The 20,336-nt window shown below is 40.6% G+C and overlaps 1 pseudogene; it reads right to left on the bottom strand.

Annotated features, from left to right (window-relative positions):
- Positions 1-309: 309 nt before the first annotated feature.
- On the bottom strand, positions 310-16,351 carry LOC135521629 (GPN-loop GTPase 2-like; annotated as a pseudogene).
- Between the last annotated feature and the right edge of the window lie 3,985 nt (positions 16,352-20,336).

The raw sequence follows: 20,336 nt of genomic DNA, 5'->3' as shown, positions 1-20,336 counted from the left end.
ATTCAGTAGTTCTTCTCGACTGTATGTAATGAAACCTAAGATGACCTAGGGTACTAATGTAAGAAATAACACGTAAAAAAACAAAAAACTGCATAGTTTCCTAGGAACGCGAAGCGAGGCGGCCATCTCTGTCGGCGCCGGAACTAGTAAAGAGTGAACATTTACGTGTTCAGGAAAAGAGCGAAAGAAGAATAGCATTTGCTGCATTTGACACACCACTTCCACTGGACAAATGTACTGTCAGTCTTTTGCTGGCACAGTGCAAGCAACATGGAGGTCAGCAGCATCCATTGATTGGTGTCTGGTGATTTACAGATCCATCACCACCTCCTCCAGTCTTTTCACCATCTCCAACATACCTCTCTTGCACTCCTAGAGTTCTAGGGGTAAAATTTAAGAAAATCTAATCAAAATTATATTTGTCACATGCACCGTAAACAACAAGTGTAGACTAACAGTGACATCCTTAGGAGTGTAGACCAGTCATCTATGGTAGGCAGCACTCTACAGGCAGATCTGTTAAGAACAGAACCAACTAATCAAACCCAAATAATTGTCATCACTTGCTGAGAGACTGCTTAAAAAAAAAGGTCCAAATGCAACAGTTAGTATCACAATATAACATCCTTTCTGGGTAACTATTAAGTACCTTATTGAGATTGTTTACTCTTTACAATTTTTGAATAAAAACAAAAATAGATTCTTAGCAAATATCAATTTCTCAAGCAAGAATTTTGCGAGGACTGTCTGGGAGTGGTCTAAGTGGGGAGGGGAAAAAGGAAAACTAGCTGTTATTGGCCTATTTAAGTGATAATGCCCGAGAAGCCGATTTTTGGATTAATGATAATGGTGCCTAACCAATTGTGCTATTGTGTGTTTTTTCCCGTTATTTGTCACTTATTTTGTACATCATGTTTCTGCCACCATCTCTTATGACCGAAAAGAGCTTCTAGATTTCAGGACAGCGATTACCCACCCGTACTTCAAGATTTTTTTATTCAACGAGTCGGACGCAACGGATTTACTCCAGACACCCGACAAGGCCCTCATCCCCATCATTCGCAGGAGAAAGAGACAGAGATATCAGGGACGTAGGTCTGGGTGCCTTGGAAGGATCAGACGGCGAGTGGGTAATCTGCCTTTACCATCAGTCCTATTAGCCAACATACAATCACTGGATAATAAAATAGACGAACTACGAGCACATAGGATAGAACAGCCACCTCTGGTTAGACAAGGGGTGGCGGTCTATGTACATTTGTAAACAACAGCTGGTGCACGAAATTTAAGGAAATCTGGAGGTTTTGCTCACCTGAAGTAGAGCCTTGTCACAAGATAAGCCGTAGACCACACAATTTACCAAGAGAGTTTACATTTGTATTTTTCATAGCTGTCTATATACCACCACAAACCAATGCTGGCACTAAGACCGCACTCAATGAGCTGTACATTGCCTTCAGCAAACAGGAAATTGCTCATCCAGAGGCGGAATCTGGGACTTTAATGCAGGGACACTTAAATCCATTTTACCTCATTTCTACCAGCATGTTAATGTGCAACCAGAGGGGGGGGACTCTAGACAACCTTTACTCCACAGAGACGAATACAAAGCACCAAGTCTAGGTCCAAAAGACTTATCAGGCTCTACTCCTAAGCCATAAGATCCATGAACAGCTAATCAAATGGCTACCCAGACTATTTGCATTACCCCCCTCTTTTACACTGCTCTTACTCTATGTTTATCATCTGTACATCCTCATTTTAACTCCACTTACATGTACCGGTACCCATTGTATATAGCCTCGCTATTGTTATTTTACTGCTGCCCTCTAATTATTTGTTACTTTTACTTATAAATTGTTACTTTTTACTTTTTCTATTGTTTACGTAACACTTTTCTTTTCTTAAAACTGCATTGTTGGTTAAGGGCTTGTAAGTAAGCATTTCACTGTAAGGTTGTACAGGTTGTAACCTGTTGTATTCGGCGCATGTGACAAATAACATTTGATTTGGAGAGTATATTGGCAAGGTGTTGTTAGACCCGAGACGAAGTGGGCAAACCATGCCAATATATCCTCCAAACACCACCTTCAAGGGCATTATCACTTTTATACAACGGTTTACCAACATATTAAAATGATATATATTTTTTTAAATTGGGGAATTAATTTATTCATACCATTTCATCCTTCCACGAGATATAGTCCGGACACAAATCTAGGCTTTGATCCCCAAGTCATTAAATATTTTTGTTCTGTATCAATGGATGCGACCCAGTCGTTCTATTGCCATACTGGCTGGCAACGTTCTTATCCCTTGCTTGCTAGCCAACTACGGCTAACTTAGTCACGTCAAACAGCGCAGCCATAATAACAGCAAAGTAGCTGCATTTGCTTAAGCTGTTTTTGTGTGACATTTATTAAGACTGAGCTAATGATGCTCGATTTAACCTGGCATAGAAAATGTGCTCTTGTCAGAACACTGTTGTTCAGGAGTTAGCCTAACGCGTCGTCTGGGTTAGGCCTTCCTTGTAAAAAATCATTTGTTCTTAACTGACTTGCCTAGTTAAACAAACGTTATACTAAAAAAGAAACAATCACTTCAAACTGAAGCTGAAAAGACCGCAAACTAGCTGCATTTCATTTCACCTGTTTTCTGTTGACATTACTTTGTATATATCCATATAAATGATGCCGACTCATGATTGACTGGCTGAGAAAAGTTGGCTGCCTGTCTCGTCCCCACCCCTGAAAGTTCATTACTATGGGACTGCTGGAGATTAAATGTCAATATTGAAACAATGTTGCAAATATCAGAGAGACTGACAAGCAAATTTCCATTATTGAAAACCAATTGCTATCCTAAAAGAAATAGGCAATATTGTTTTTATGCTTTTTACAGTGGAGATCAAGTTTATAAATTGTCTGGCTGGGCTGATGAGACACTGGATTGAGCAGTGAGATGGAACAAAGTAAATAGGCATTTCAACATCATAGATTTAGCCAGTGGTAACTTGTTGAATAGACACCGACTAAAATGCAGTTTTAACCAATCAGCATCCAGGATTAGACCGACCTGTTATATAATAACTAATTAACCACCACGTGATGTCACCAGGCAGACCTTCCATCCCATCAAAACAAGCTGAAATTTCAGGTGGTCTATTCAAACAGCTCGTACATTAAAAAGGTATTATCAAAATCTTACAGTATTATTCCAACCTCAGTGTGGAAATATGTGGAGTATCTTCCACCTTTAAAATGGACCAGAAATATTTTATTGACATACAGTACCAGTCAAAAATGTGGACACATCTACTCATTCAAGGGTTTTTCTTTATTTTTACATTGTAGTATAATAAGACATCAAAACGATAAAATAACACATATGGAATCATGTAAACAAAAAAAGTGTTAAACAAAATGTTATATTTGAGAATCTTTAAAGTAGCCACCCTCCGCCTTGACGACAGCTTTGCACACTTGACGACAGCACGCACACACAATATTTTTCCAACAGTCTTGAAGGAGTTCCTACATATGAGCACTTGTTGGGTGCGTTTCCTTCACTCTGCGGTCCAACTCATCCCAAACGTTCTCAATTGGGTTGAGGTCAGGTGATTGTGGAGGCTAAGTCATCTGATGCAGCACTCCATCACTCTCCTTAGTCAAATAACCCTTACACAGCCTGGAGGTGTGTTTTGGGTCATTGTCCTGTTGAAAAACAAATGATAGTCTCACTAAGTGCAAAGCAGATGGGATGGTGTATCACTGCAGAATGCTGTGGTAGCCATGCTGGTTAAGTGTGCCTTGAATTCTAAATAAATCAGTGTCACCAGCAATGCACCCATTACACCATCATACCTCCTCTTCCATGCTTCATGGAGGGAATCATCCGTTCACCTACTCTGCGTCTCACAAAGACACGGCAGTTGGAACCAAACATCTCAAATCAGACCAAAGGATAGATTTACACTAGTCTAATGTCCATTGCTAGTGTTTCTTGGCCCAAGCAAGACTCTTCTTATTGGTGTCCTTTATTAGTGGTTTCTTTGCAGCAATTCAAACATGAAGACCTGATTCATGCAGTCTCCCCTGAACAGTTGATATTGAGATGTGTCTGTTACTTGAACACTATGAAGCATTTATTTGGCTGCAATCTGAGGCTGGTAAGTCTAATGAACTTATCCTCAGCAGCAGAGGTAACTCTGGGTCTTCGTTTCCCGTGGCGGTCCTCATGAGAGCCAGTTTCATCATATCGCTTTTTTTCTTTTTCTTTTACCTTTATTTAACTAGGCAAGTCAGTTAAGAACAAATTCTTATTTTCAATGACGGCCTAGGAACAGTGGTGTTTTTTGGTTTTCACGACTGCACTTAAAGAAACTTTCAAAGTTTCTTAATTTACTGACCTTTATGTCTTAAAGTAATGGTGGACTGTCATTTCTCTTTGCTTATTTGAGCAGTTCTTGCCATACTATGGACTTGGCCTTTTACCGGCAGGGTAGCCTAGTGGTTAGAGCGTTGGACTAGTAACCGAAAGGTTGCAAGTTTGAATCCCCGAGCTGACAAGGTACAAATCTGCCGTTCTGCCCATGAACAGGCAGTTAACCCACTGTTCCTAAGCCGTAAATGACTTGCCTAGTAAAATAAAGGTAAAATAAAAAAAATAGGGCTATCTTCTCTATACCAGCCCTACCTTGTCACAACACAACTGATTGGCTCAAATGCATTAAGAAGGGAAGAAATTCCACACATTTACTTTTAACAAGGTACACCTGTTTATTGAAGTGTATTACAGGTGACTACCTCATGAAGCTGGTTGGACCGCAGAGTTAAGGAAAAGCAGCCAAAGTGCTTCGAAACTGTTGGAAAAGAATTCCAGGTGAAGCTGGCTGAGGGAATGCCAAGAGTGTGCAAAGCTGTCATCAAGGCAAAGGGTGGCTACTTCGAAGAATGTCAAATATATTTTGATTTGTTTAACACTTTTTTAGTTACTACATGATTCCATGTGTGTTATTTCATTGTTTGTCATCACTAACATTCTACAATGCAGAAAATAGTAAAAATAAAGGAAAACCCTTGAATGAGTAGGTGTCCAAACTTTTGACTGGTACCGTATGTATGTATGTATGTATGTATGTATGTATGTATGTATGTATGTATGTATGTATGTATGTATGTATGTATGTATGTATGTATGTATGTATGTATGTATGTATGTATGTATGTATGTATGTTTGTATGTATGTATGTATGTATGTATGTATGTATGTATGTATGTATGTATGTATGTATGTATGTATGTATGTATGTATGTATGTATGTATGTATGTATGTATGTATGTTTGTATGTATGTTTGTATGTATGTATGTATGTATGTATGTATGTATGTATGTATGTATGTATGTATGTATGTATGTATGTATGTATGTATGTATGTACACTGCTCAAAAAAATAAAGGGAACACTTAAACGACACAATGTAACTCCAAGTCAATCACACTTCTGTGAAATCAAACTGTCCACTTAGGAAGCAACACTGATTGACAATACATTTCACATGCTGTTGTGCAAATGGAATAGACAACAGGTGGAAATTATAGGCAATTAGCAAGACACCCCCAATAAAGGAGTGGTTCTGCAGGTGGTGACCATAGACCACATCTCAGTTCCTATGCTTCCTGGCTGCTGTTTTGGTCACTTTTGAATGCTGGCTGTGCATTCACTCTAGTGGTAGCATGAGACGGAGTCTACAACCCACACAAGTGGCTCAGGTAGTGCAGCTCATCCAGGATGGCACATCAATGTGAGCTGTGGCAAGAAGGTTTGCTGTGTCTGTCAACGTAGTGTCCAGAGCATGGAGGCACTACCAGGAGACAGGCCAGTACATCAGGAGACGTGGAGGAGAACGTAGGAGGGCAACAAACCAGCAGCAGGACCGCTACCTCCGCCTTTGTGCAAGGAGGAGCACTGCCAGTGCCCTGCAAAATGACCTCCAGCAGGCCACAAATGTGCATGTGTCTGCTCAAACGGTTAGAAGCAGACTCCATGAGGGTGGTATGAGGGCCCGACGTCCACATGTGGGGGTTGTGCTTACAGCCCAACACTGTGCAGGACGTTTGGCATTTGCCAGAGAACACCAAGATTGGCAAATTCGCCACTGGCGCCCTGTGCTCTTCACAGATGAAAGCAGGTTCACACTGAGCACATGTGACAGACGTGACAGAGTCTGGAGACGCCGTGGAGAACGTTCTGCTGCCTGCAACATCCAGCATGACCGGTTTGGCGGTGGGTCAGTCAGGGGGTGGGGTGGCATTTCTTTGGGGGGCCGCACAGCCCTCCATGTGCTCGCCAGAGGTAGCCTGACTGCCATTAGGTACCGAGATGAGATCCTCAGACCCCTTGTGAGACCATATGCTGGTGCGGTTGGCCCTGGGTTCCTCCTAATGCAAGACAATGCTAGACCTCATGTGGCTGGAGTGTGTCAGCAGTTCCTGCAAGAGGAAGGCATTGATGCTATGGACTGGCCCGCCCGTTCCCCAGACCTGAATCCAATTGAGCACATCTGGGACATCATGTCTCGCTCCATCCACCAACAGACTGTTGCATCACAGACTGTCCAGGAGTTGGCGAATGCTTTAGTCCAGGTCTGGGAGGAGATCCCTCAGGAGACCATCCACCACCTCGTCAGGAGCATGCCCAGGCGTTGTAGGGAGGTCATACAGGAACGTGGAGGCCACACACACTACGGAGCCTAATTTTTGACTTGTTTTAAGGACATTACATCAAAGTTGGATCGGCCTGTCGTGTGGTTTTCCACTTTAATTTTGAGTGTGACTCCAAATCCAGACGTCCATGGGTTGATAAATTTGATTTCCATTGATAATTTGTGTGATTTTGTTGTCAGCACATTCAACTATGTAAAGAAAAAAGTATTTAATAAGAATATTTCATTCATTCAGATCTAGGATGTGTTATTTTAGTGTTCCCTTTTTTTTAGCAGTGTATATATATATATATATAATGTAAATAACACGCAGGAATATTTTGTTTTGGACTGAGCTGGGCATTTAAAACCTTTTACATTTCAAATTGCTTTGTTTCATAGGTTGAGCATGTGAAATTGACTGGTTAATAACAAATACATAAATCAAAATAGCAGCTGCGAGTAAAGGATACAAGGTGAACTGAAAGTCTGCTCCCACAGTGGCTGACATCATTGCATGCCAGGTTCCTCTCCTCAAGGTCACCGAAGCAGCAGCCGTTGGCTTTGTCCACTGTCCGCAGGACCTGCGTCATACTCTCCCTGTCCTGGAGATGGAGCAAAGTGCAGGATGTCATTGGTTAAGTGGCAAAAAATGTAAACGCAAGCTTCATCCTCCAGTTTGAGACTACAGTGTTTTACCCTTACCTCACCTTCTAAAATGGACCAGTATTTATTATGAGTTTAGACAAAGTGTTGTCAAGGTTGTGTTCACTAGTAGGCACGAAGTGGAATAAAAATATCTGAAGAGAGAGGTACTGAACTTTATGTCCCATAAATATGATCCAGAACCAGCAGATGCCCAAGAACCAGTGAACTTCTAAGAGGTAGCAGCAAAGTCTCACCTGCACATTGAGAGGCACAAAAGAGACAAGGCCGTAGTCTTGTATGACCCCTGCGAATTTCTCATTTAGTTTGAGGAACTTCCTAAAGAAAGGGTCAGCAGCCAAGTGATCCAGCAGATATGTCAGGTCCATAACATCTGTGTAGAAGTCCAGGTTGAAAGCTATCACAGAGACAAAGTGCAAAAATTAACTAAATCCCCCAGCTAAAGACAAACTGTCAAATCAAACACTTCTGAGTGAAACTGTGGGAATATAGCCATACAAAGCCCATATTCATCATCACTCAGGACGTCTCATCAAATCAAATGTTATTCGTCACATACACATGGTTAGCATCTCACCCAGTTTGCAGTACTGCTCGATGAGGTCCATCTTGGAGAGGATGTTGACGTGGGGTAGCTCCACGTGTAGCATGGTGGACAGGGAGGTGCACAAGACCGAGATGAACGTAGCTGGGTCAGCGCAGTAATGAGAGTCCACAAGGTGCACTGCAGTCAGCTGAGTGTTTAAAGAGGGAGTGTTAGTGAGAGAGTGCAGGGATTCAATTATCTGTCTCAGGTTATCCCGGTGGGGCGAGTTTGCACAGGGTGAAATGTGATGACATTCATTTTTGAAACAGGCTGCCCCCTCGGAGGTGAGCCGGGTGCTCTGTTCAAAGCCTAGGCTAGATTATAAAGCATGTGGAGTAATGAGTTGGCTTCTACTTTTATTAAAAGCAAAAGTGATTGTTTTTAATAAAAACACTTTATCTGCCTTCCCAATGAAAACTAGTTTGAAAATTCAAACATATATTTTATGGAAAGGGATGCGTTTCTGAACAATGAACCATGCTGTTCGATTTGAGAAGGGCGCTCCTCCCTCACCGATTTTGCCCGTTAATGTCACAAGGCAATTGACTGGTGCACTGCTGCTCAGGTTATTAGAACTCGCTCAGTGATATGAGCACAACCTCTAGGCCCTATGACTCAACACTAATAAAGCACAAACCCATAAAACACAAATACAAATAGCTAGGCCTACTTGTCAACGCCCCAAATTCTCCATCAATACAGCAAACAATACATTTCTTAAATTAGGCTCAATTATTAGCGGAGTTGAGTTTTGATAACTTTCGCTAGCAACAACAACATCCGCCTCGATTAAAGAGAACAGAGCGTTCATCAGCTATTATGGGCCAAGCGCAGGGTTTCCCAAACTCGGTCCTCGGGACCCCAAGGAGTGCACGTTTTGGGTTTTGCCATAACACTACACAACTGATTCTAATAAATCAACAGGCGTTTAAAAAAATATAAACGAATTATCAGGATTTGTATCGGCTGTGTAGTGTTAAGGCAAAAACCAAAACGTGCACTCCTTGGGATCCAGACGTGGACTGAGCAGGTATAATATGTGGAATGTTCCAACAACTTCATAAATAACAAGGTTGCCAACAAACAACACAAAGTTGTATAGCGGCAACATAGAATACCAGGTAGGGAGTGGGCAACTTTGTTGAGTTTTTCCACACACCACGTTTTTTCCGAAAGATGTCGGTCCTCACTGGTAGCCTATGGACAAACAATAATTATAAGCTACGTGGTGAGTTGATGCCTAATCGGCAGCTAGTTAGCTATGTGAATTGATCATGCTACTTTTGTATGCGTTTGTTGGCATCCTTGTTATATACGAAGTGTTTTAACAGATTCCTGATGGAACGTTCCACAAATTATACCTACCATGGGAAACTAGCCAGGTTAGCGCAGATACGTGTAAACATCTTTTACGGACTAACATCTCTAAATTAATATGCACATTTTTATAATTTTGCTAGTTAACACCAGTGGTGGAAAAAGTACACAATTGTAAAACTTTAAAAGTAAAGACACCTTGATAGAAAATGAATAAAGTAACAACGTTACTACTTGAGTAAAAGTCTTAAAGTATTTGATTTAAATATACTTCAAAGGTGAATGTAATTGCTAAAATACTTTATCAAAAGTAATAATTGCAAGTTCCTTTTAGTAAACAAACCAGATAGCACATTGTTTTTATGGTAGTAGCGTGGCCTAGTGGTTAGAGTGTTGGACTAGTAACTGAAAGATTGCAAGATCAAATCCCTGAGCTGACAAGGTACAAATCTGTTGTTCTGCCCCTGAACAAGGCAGTTAACCCAGTAGGTCCTCACTTAAAAATAAGAATTTGTTCTTAACTTACTTGCCTGATAAAATGTGTAACTCTGTGTTGTTGTTTATATCGTACTGCTTTGCTTTATCTTGGCCAGGTCACAGTTGTAAATGACAACCTTTTCTCAACTAGCTTACCTGGTTAAATAAAGGTTAAATTAATGCATTTACCCAACAGTGGGTCAGACTGTTTGTTCCAACACTCAAGACCCTGACTCTCTATTCTAACCACCTCTCGCTGGCTTTGTCTTCATGTTACCTGATGAAATTGCTGTACAATATGATCTTGTTGCCATCTAATACACATTCAAATGTCATAAATCAACAGAGCTCTTCCTGTCCTCTGCAGTGCCCTGATTGTATTACTGCTGATGATATCTGGAAATGTGCATCTACACCCTGGCCCATCTACTGTTGCTAGCCCCAATTATAACCTGTGCTCTGATATCTGCCTCACTGATTTCTGCACGCTAACACTAGAAGCTTAAAATGTATCAATTGAAAGTGTGTGTTCACAGCTCCAGTCCAGATGTGTTGGTCATTACTGAGACGTGGTTTAAGAAAGTGTTTTGAACACTGATGTTAACCTTTTCTGGTTATAATCTTTTTCGGCAAGACAGTGGCAATCTTTACCAATGAACACCTTCAGTGCTCGGTTGTCTCAACCATCTCTGTCCCCAAACAGTTTGATTTGCTGGTTTTAAGCATTAAACTTTCAAATAGCTCTTTGTTGACTTACGAACATAGACAACCGAAAGCAATTTACCTACACATTATACTCTGTCCAGCAGACATAGCAAGCACACATATGAATTGCCTAGTGTAATCACAATTTCAGATAAATATACATATACAAGATGTACACCATCACAATCTACAGTTGACTATACCTTTGAATTAGTCAAACATTTATTTTCTGACACTTCATTTGTTGTGGTAGCATATAGAAGAACACAGAGCACAAACATACAGAATTTCCATCGACGCAATGATAAACATTCACCTGGTGAAATGCCCAGTCCACCGAAGTGCCTACCATCGCCACTATCTAGAGGAGATTAGGATACAATTAGAAATGGAAAGTGGTTTAGTGGTGGGATTAAATATGTTTACAACAATCAGGTGACATCTCACAATAAATAAAATAATGTATTAATGGCTACTGTTTCTTTTGTTAGCCAAGAATTGCGTAACCTCTATTAGCAAACAGATGTTCTGACAAAGGTCTCTCAGGAGCAGTGTTCAATTGGTGGTGTTTTGAGGTAGTGATAATACCTGTGAATGTGAAATCCTCATATTGGGTAGCCATAGCAATTGACATATAAAAACAGAGTGTTTGTTTTCCAAAGCATTCCTTTTGGAGGAAGTATTAATCGATTTTGTCTCAAGGGTATGAGAGAGTGTATGTTGTATGAGTTGACAAAAAACAAAGTACTTGGAAAGTTGGAGCTGAATAATGAATGAAAGCTCTATACTTTCATATGAATTTTAGATAGGTTATTAATTTTGAACGACTTGAATTAAATAAGTCACCTTATGAATTGTTTTTACATAAGTTATTAAAAGCATTTATTTTATTTATTATTAATGAGTTCAAGGAAGTCATGAGTTTGAGGACAATCAAATTTTATGGAATGCCTTTTGTGTAATGAATGATGCATAAAATTAATTAAGTCATCTTGTCAATTGTATTGGAGGGTTTATTGAAAGAATCTTTATGCACATATTCTGGATTTGAAATGATGATCATCTGTTAAATGTTATATGGTGCATGATTCTCTAAAGTTTCATTTTGTCTTTCAGGAACTGAAAGCCTAGGACATTTGAGACGTTATGTGACTCGCCAAGGGCATTTGCAGAAATCAGAAAGAGAACCGAGTGGAAGTTGTTGATCTTTTTGTAAATATATTGTTTAAATTCATGAGTAATATTTTTTATAAATTAGCCAAAAATTCTAAACTTGTTTTTCAATTTGTCATTATGTGTATTGTGTTTAGATTGAGGAAGAAAATTAATTGAATCAATTTTAGAATAAAGTTGAAAATAACAAAGTGGAAAAGTCAAGGGGTCGGAATACTTTCCAAATGCACTGTAATTTGTAATTGATGAAATGTCAGTACTTCAGTGTTATGGAATTAGTTGCTTATTAGGCTATATATCGATGTGTGCCCAATACCGCCCTTCATCTCTGATTCTCTGCTGGGCACACAATATCAAGTGCCATGGAAAGATGTTTGGTGATAGGGGTGCTGCACATTTTTTTGGCCCATGCTATAGACGGCTATATTGGTCCGCTAATACAGGACTAGTAAATGCCCAGTGCACTACTTTTGTGAGAGAAAAAAAGTATATATACAGTACCAGTCAAAAGTTTGGACACACCTACTTTTTCAAGGGTTTTTCTTTATTTATTTTTTTACTATTTTCTACATTGTAGAAACTCTATGAAATAACACATATGGATTCACGTAGTAACCAAAAAAGTGTTAAACAAATCAAAATATATTTTATATTTCAGATTCTTCAAAGTAGCCACCCTTTGCCTTGATGACAGGTGTGCAAGCTCTCGACATTCTCTCAACCAGCTTCATGAGGAATGCTTTTCCAACAGTCTTGATGGAGTTCCCACATATGAGCACTTGTTGGGTGCTTTTTCTTCACTCTGCGGTCCAACTCATCCCAAACCATCTCAATTGGGTTGAGGTCGGGTGATTGTGGAGGCCAGGTCATCTGATGCAGCACTCCATCACTCTCCTTGGTCAAATAGTCCTTACACAGCCTGGAGGTGTGTTAAGGGTCATTATCCTGTTGAAAAACAAACGATAGTCCCACTAAGCGCAAAGCAGATGGGATGGCGTATCGCTGCAGAATTCTGTGTTAGCCACAATGATTAACTGTGCCTTGAATTCTAAATTAATCACTGACAGTGTCATCAGCAAATTACTACCACCACCTCCTCCATGCTTCAACGGTGGGAACCACACATGCAGAGATAATCGATTCACCTACTCTGCGTCTCACAAAGACACAGCGGTTGGAACCAAAAATCTCAAATTTGGACTCATCAGACCAAAGGACAGATTTCCACTGGTCTAATGTCCATTGCTCGTGTTTCTTGGCCCACGCGAGTCTCTTCTTATTGGTGTCCTTTATTAGTGGTTTCTTTGCAGCAATTATAACATGAAGTCCTGATTCACGCAGTCTCCCTTGAACTGTTGATGTTGAGATGTGTCTGTTACTTGAACTCTGTGAAGCATATATTTGGGCTGCAATTTATGAGGCTGGTAACTTTAACGAACTTATCCTCTGCAGCAGAGGTAACTCTGGATCTTCCATTCCTGTGGCGGTCCTCATGAGAGCCAGTTTCATCATAGAGCTTGATGGTTTTTGCGACTGCGCTTGAAGAAACTTCCAAAGTTCTTAAAATTCTCCATATTGACCGACCTTCATGTCTGAAAGTAATGATGGACTGTCATTTATCTTTGCTTATTTGAGCTGTTCTTGCCATAATATGGACTTGGTCTTTTACCAAATAGGGCTTTCTGTATACCTTCTCAAAACAACTGATTGGCTCAAATGCATTAAGGAAAGAAACACACCTGTTAATTTAAATGCATTCCAGGTGACTACCTCATGAAGCTGGTTGAGAGAATGCCAAGAGTGTGCAAAGCTGTGAAATCTAAAACATGTTGATTTAAAAAAAAATTGACACTCCCAAGGAGTTGTACACTATGAATTTGGAAACTAGAAGTGCTCCTGATTAGAATTGACCACCATTTTACTGTGACACAATGTTCAGGAAATTGTGTACTATGGTGCAGTATGTCCAATATGAAAAATGTACTGAACATCATGCAAATTTAATAAGTTCATTAACAATGGGATTTAAGTGTTTTCTAAAGTTGATTATAATATTATTAATAGCATTGTCTTATTTGTGTTACTGTTACCATGATATCTAGTAATTTACATTTAATACTGTTAATGTCATTGCTATAATATGTGCTACCCTTATTCCTTCTTTCATATTGTGAAACAAGTCTGACAACATTTGCTCATAAAATGTTACAAATTTCGACCATTGGTATAAAACATTTTACCTTCATTGCGGGACTTTATTTTGAAGGAAAATCGCTGAGGTCACGGCCTTATTCTTGCAGGCAGAAGGCAGGTCTAGCCAACTACTACTGGCTAAAATAATTACTTCTGGTTCAATCATACTATGGTCAAATTTATAAATGTGTAATTCATTTAGGAGACAAGATAAAATAATTTAAACAAATTCCTTGTATGATGAATGCTTTAATATAAACAAAGCACGAATTCTAATGGGAAAAAAGTTCTCAATAGCAATAAGAAAAATTGTATCAACATGTAAATAGTGTTGTCATCTTTTTGGCCCAATGCTGCTACCTGGCTGCCAGCCTCTGTACTTCATGCTCGTTTTGTGATGGTGTCTCAATAAGGGATCTCCTTGGTCTATGTCTTTGGGTTTATCATACACCGTGGATATGCACAAGTCTGGTTTGGACTTTTCACAAAGTAGGAGCTCAGCTTCTCTCCGTGGTACCTGCACAAAACAGCATATTGTAATCAGGGTTTTTATTTGCCTGGATGTCAACAAGAATAACTTGTAATATCCCTTAACTTTTTGTTACTTTCCCTACATATCCAAGTTACAAAGGCCATAGATTGAATTGTTATTGTAATTATTGTGATAGTATATGTTGCACTCACCCAAAGCCCCTCTTGCATTTGGGATGCTGTCCTTCATTCTCCAGGGCTTCTGGAATCCCTGCCCGACTGTTACCCAGGCCCTTTCCCTCCTTCCAGCCCTGCTTCTCCATCACCTGGCGACCAACGCCCTAGACAACGACAACAACATACAAAGATCAGTACTAGTCCTGGTACCAGACTGTGGAAAAAGCCATTCCTGCTTTTATAAGGAATTCAGACCACGCCAGTTACATTCTGCCCACTAAATGAGAACAGAGTAATAGGTAAATGGGTAGACATTCCAGCAAATGCAATTGGTAGACATTCCAGCAGTACCTGATGCTCCTTAAGGTCTCAAAATAGCCCATGGAACATAATGGTTCAACAATGAGCAGATTATTATTTTTTACATTTAAAACGCATCTCCTGCAATTCTACACAGTTTGACATTACTTATGTCTCGATGAGTATATGGAGGGGTATTTTCAAAACAAAGTATAAGTGGATAGCCCCTCCCCCCTGAATATTGGACATATTCCCCCTTGGCAATTTCACCTATGCTTCAGACACACTAAGTGCTGAGTAAAAATGTTTTCAGGCCGAAAATACAAACATAAGCTTTTCTCGGCAGTGACTTTTCTACCAAAACCAAAGTGTGGATTGCAGTCTCTCCTTAGAGCAGTCTAATCTGGGTTTGCCCAGAAAGTCAGTTTGTCAAATTTCTGCTCTGCTAGAGCTGCCCTGTTTACTGTAAGTGCTGTTATTTAGAAGTCAAAACATCTAGGAGCAACAACGTCTCAGTCGCGAAGTGGTAGGCCACACAAGCTCACAGAACGGGACCGGCAAGTGCTGAAGTGCGTACAAATCATCTGTCAGTTGCAACACTCACTACTGAGATCCAAACTGCCTCTGGAAGCAACGTCAGCACAAGAACTGTTCGTCGTAAGATTCATGAAATGGGTTTCCATGGCAGAGCAGCCGCACACATCACCATGCGCAATGCCAAGCGTCGGCTGGAGTGGTATAAAGCTCGCCGACATTGGACTCTGGAGCAGTGGAAACTCATTCTCCGGAGTGATGAATCACACTTCACCATCTGCCCCAATGCATAGTGCAAACTGTAAAGTTTGGTGGAAGAGGAATAATAGTCTGGGGCTGTTTTTCATGGTTCAGGCCACTTACTTCCAGTGAAAGGAAATATTAACTCTACAGCATACTATGACATTCTAGACAATTTTGTGCTTCCAACTTTGTGGCAACAGTTTGGGGAAGGCCCTTTCCTGTTTCATCATTACAATGCCCCCGTGCACAAAGCAAAGTCCATACAGAAATGGTTTGTCGAGATTGGTGTGGAAGAACTTGACTGGCCTGCACAGAGCCCTGACCTCAACTTCATTGAACACCTTTGGGATGAATTGGAATGCCGACTGTGAGCCAGGTCTAATCGCCCAACTTCAGTGCCCGGCCCCACTAATGCTCGTGGCTGAATGGAAGCAAGTCCCCACAGCAATGTTCCAACATACAGGGGTGTCCACATACTTTAGGTTATGTAGTATAGTTCCTTTAACATCCTGTGTTGTGTGTTTTACCATTGATATGCTCTAGGCTATTTTGAGACCTTAAGGAGCATCAGGTGCTGCTGGAATGTCTTCCAATGGCATTTCCATTTTTTTGTGAGAAATTACTGGTCAGTCAAAATATTTATAAAGTATAAATTGCCCACACTTTAGATAAGGCCACACAAAAAGACTTAACTACTTGTTAGTAAACCTACCGATTGGCTGATCTTGTCCTCCAGACCTGTCCTCCAGCCCCTCCCTCAGCCTCTTCTCATACCGCATGCGGATGTAGTAACGGGAGTCCATGTCATCCCATCTGTGTGGAGAGAGTGGCCCCCACGAGATTAATTCTCTATGTATACCATTACTACCTTTTGGCACTTTGTGCTGTTGTCTGTGCCTAACAATGTCTGTACCATGTTTGTGCCGCTGCCGTGTTGTGTTGCAACCATGCTATGTTGTCATGTGTTGCTACCATGGGTTGTCGTTTGAAGTCTCTTTTTATGTAGTGTTGTCTCTCCTCTTGATGTGTGTTTTGTCTTACATTTTGAATCCCAACCCCGTCCCTGCAGGAGGCCTTTTACCTCTTGGTAGGCCATCATTGTACATAAGAATTTGTTCTTACATTGGACTTGCATAGTTAAATAAAGGTTAAAAATGTTCCATCAAATGTCTTAAGACAGTGGGCCTACCTAGTTCACTCGGATTTCAAATCAGTCAACTACGTTTCCATCCAGTTTTGCCAGGAAAGTCTCAACAGCTGTGGTGGAAACAGGAAGTTTCGGTACAATTTCATAAAATGCCAAAAGATAATTTGTTCGTTCGACTTAGTGGGATCTTTTTGTGTTGGTAATATTAATTATGCGAGAAATGGCGGTGGAAACGCCTTTATGCGCAAATATTGATCTTGAATTAAACTCGGAGTCATGCAAGGACATGGTGTGTGGTTCACCCACTACGGTTCAAAATCATGAAGTTTAAATTAGGATACAGATGAAATAAATGATGATGAACTTTACAGGCTGGTGAAAGTGCATGGTATGAGCTTGATGCGCCGCTCCAATAAATGTTGAGGGTCTTATTCCAGTGATGATCGATGCTTGACTGCCATTTTAACAAATCAAAACATTATCGCTCTAATCTCATCATGTAGACTAGCCTACCCATACTGTATCTGCAAACTGTTGGCTTGTGCCAAGACCCGAGTGCTATTTAACGCAATATTTTTGTGACAAAACTATGCGATGGAAAGACATTGAACATTACATTTTTTATTCGGTACATGAAAACTTTAGTGAAAAAGTAAATTTTGTGTGCACTAAGTAATCACGCACGGATTTGTATCTGCAGTTTGGTGGAAACATGGTAAAATCGCTTCTTAATACATTGTGGCCCAATTTTATATACACCATCCCAGCAGCGCAAAAACTCATGAAGGAAGTACATTTTCTTAGAAATATTACTTTGGCCTGTGCTTTTTCCGAGCACGCTATTCACATAGCCTTTGCCTTTAGCCTATAGTGTAGTCTATGAATCATTTGATTGAGACTACACTAGGCGCACTTGATATTGTGCACCTAGCAGAGAATCAGGGGGGGCAGCATCGGGCACACATTAAGATATAACTAATTCTCAAACACTGAGAAATATGACATTTAATCGATTACCAATTACATGACCCTCCCCTGGACGAAATAAAACAAATACTAAACCTTCCCCCTGACTGAAATTGAAAAAGCATTACCCTCCCCAATCTCCTCCGAGTAACAAGGCAAGACCATTAGTCCCCAAACTAGTAGAATGTAAAAATGGCGAAGGGCCATGTTGCACATTTTTGAAGATCAGCACACAGAGGAGCAGTGTTGCTCCTGAGTTCATGGAGTGTCTTGTAAGGGTGAAGGAGATTTTGGTGGAAGGTCAGGATCTCCATCTCCTATGTGGAGGCAATTTAAAAGAGTTGCGAGAACAAGTGATGCTGTATTAGAAGATAAGGTAGTGGAGGCCCCATAGCCCATTGAGAATGTCTGTTGACAGTTAAGAGAACCGGATGGAATTTTGGGGGGATTTTGTGGCGTTCATTGCCACAGTTCTAAACTATACGGTACAAGTGACAAATAAATAAATAAATTGGTGAGAAAAGTTTCTGGGCCTGCAAGAGTTTTCAGCAGACGATCTACAAAGTGTACTGGCATCGGAAGATATCCCACCCTCCAGTAGGGATCGGAGTTTGCTTTTTGATTTTAACAGAAGAAAAATGTTTTCATTTGTTTAGTCTATTTTGGTAGTTTGTATGAAGATACAATTTTACCCACAATGCTCCAGTTTTTGGGGGCTCTTATGTTTTCATCCTGCACAGTAGGTGATGACAATACACTTTTTGGGGTTGTCGTCTGCCAATAACCCCCAAAGAAGATGCACTTACCACTGCTGCCACTTGGTGCCACTGTTGTCCTTTTGTAAAGAGGTGCTCTCAACCTTCAGAACTTGATGGGTATGGAGGCTTCAAGGCAGACAAATTTTACTTGTAGCATGATTGCATAAGTATTTGTTCCCTGTTGGTAATGACATTGCATTTTCCACGTAAATGTTAAGTTGATCGATTAAGTGGGACATCTCTATGATAAGTTAGATGGCTTCGTGATCGGCAGCCCCTAATGGGAGCCAAGTCCTCAATGCTCAGTTTCACAATCCCCACCATTTCACACGATTCTGTGTTTATTGTTTCAGTTTTGGGCCAAAGCCCTATTGTGCAAGTCCGCTTAGCCTATTCCCCAAGTGCACTTGGAGAGTCATTCACTCATGATCAATCCCTGTTTTCAGTTGGAACACACACCTTACAAACAAATGCACATGTATATATATGCAGACCCACGCATTCATTCATACAGACACACACGCATGCACACACACACCTCTCAATCTTTCGCCATCTTCTCCCCCTTATTCACCCCTAGTCCTCCACTCTAATTTCCTCTTTGCTGTCTGAGTTATGTAAATGGAGAGTGAAATCTTTGTAAACATGAATCCTCAAAGTACTATGATACAAATATTGACAGCTGCTCACCCCTGACTGTTTATGTGGTTAGGCTGAAATGTGTAACTAAATCGCGAACCAAACCTCTCATGTGACGCACCCCCTGAAGACAAGTGTTTTGTATAAAGTCTCTCCTCTTCGCCGGCTTTTGGAGCTTTATCTTCAGCTTCATCACCCTGGCAGCCAATTCCATAAGCGATATATAACTCTGCAACACATATACAGGGGGTAACTGTAATCAAACGGCCACCCGGATTATTACATAGTCACTTTACTTTACCTACATGACCTCGACTAATCTGTACCCCTTCACATTGACTCGGTACTGTTACCCCCTGTATAAAGCCTTGTTATTGTTACTTTATTGTGTTACTTTTTATTGCATTTTTGTTAAACTTTTGTTTATTTTGTAAATATTTTCTTAACTCTTGAACATTGTTGGTTAAGGGCTTGTAAGTAAGCATTTCACGGTATTTGGCGCATGTGACAAATAACATTTGAGTATTTATGATACTGTACATCTAACAGTCGATGTATGACTGTAAATACTCCATTGCATGTTTTCATTAAATTAACTCAATCTACCCTTGACTCACAACTGTTCAAAAATCTTGAGTGTAGATAATCGATTGTTCATGTTTTGTCATCAGCCCCACCTGCCTCAGCTCTCAGTGGGGCTGAAGACGGATGGAGTCACTGTGTTCCTGTAATACAATGATCTGTTCTGTTTTGGGGAGAGGCCACGGCACGTGTGTTGGCCCTCATCAGGGTAGAGTCCTCAGGGGTTGGCCAATTCCTGTGGCCATTCCTGAAACGCCCTGGATGAGAGTTACAGTATATGCTCTTGTTTTTGCTGGAACGGTATTTCACTAAGATCCACTGTGGAGCTCAGACAGTGATTGCTGTTTACAACTGGAGAGAGGCATGTTGCTGTGGGAGGTTGGCTATGCTGGAAAGGAAACAGGATGATGAGTGGATGAAAACATCTTAAGGAAATAGTGAGGATAGGGGATGGCTGGATGTATGTGGTATGTTGTAGAGAGTGAGAGGGATGTGTAGATGAGTGCATTGAGTTGTAGAGAGGGGGATGAGTGTGAGGTAGTGCTGCCACAATTACTGTATAATTGTGTAACCGATAATTATGGATGAAGACCGTCATGAAACTAAAATAAAAGTGAGGTGAGGGGGGAATGAGTGTGTCTTGTGGTAAAGAGGAAGGAGAGAGGTGGGTGAATTAATGTGTTGTGTTGGAGCGTG

The sequence above is a fragment of the Oncorhynchus masou genome, chromosome 30 (assembly GCF_036934945.1).
Source record: "Oncorhynchus masou masou isolate Uvic2021 chromosome 30, UVic_Omas_1.1, whole genome shotgun sequence".
NCBI classification, from domain to species: domain Eukaryota; kingdom Metazoa; phylum Chordata; class Actinopteri; order Salmoniformes; family Salmonidae; genus Oncorhynchus; species Oncorhynchus masou.
The sequence above is the reverse complement of the archived record's forward strand: the minus strand, read 5'-3'. Positions and strand labels throughout refer to the sequence as shown.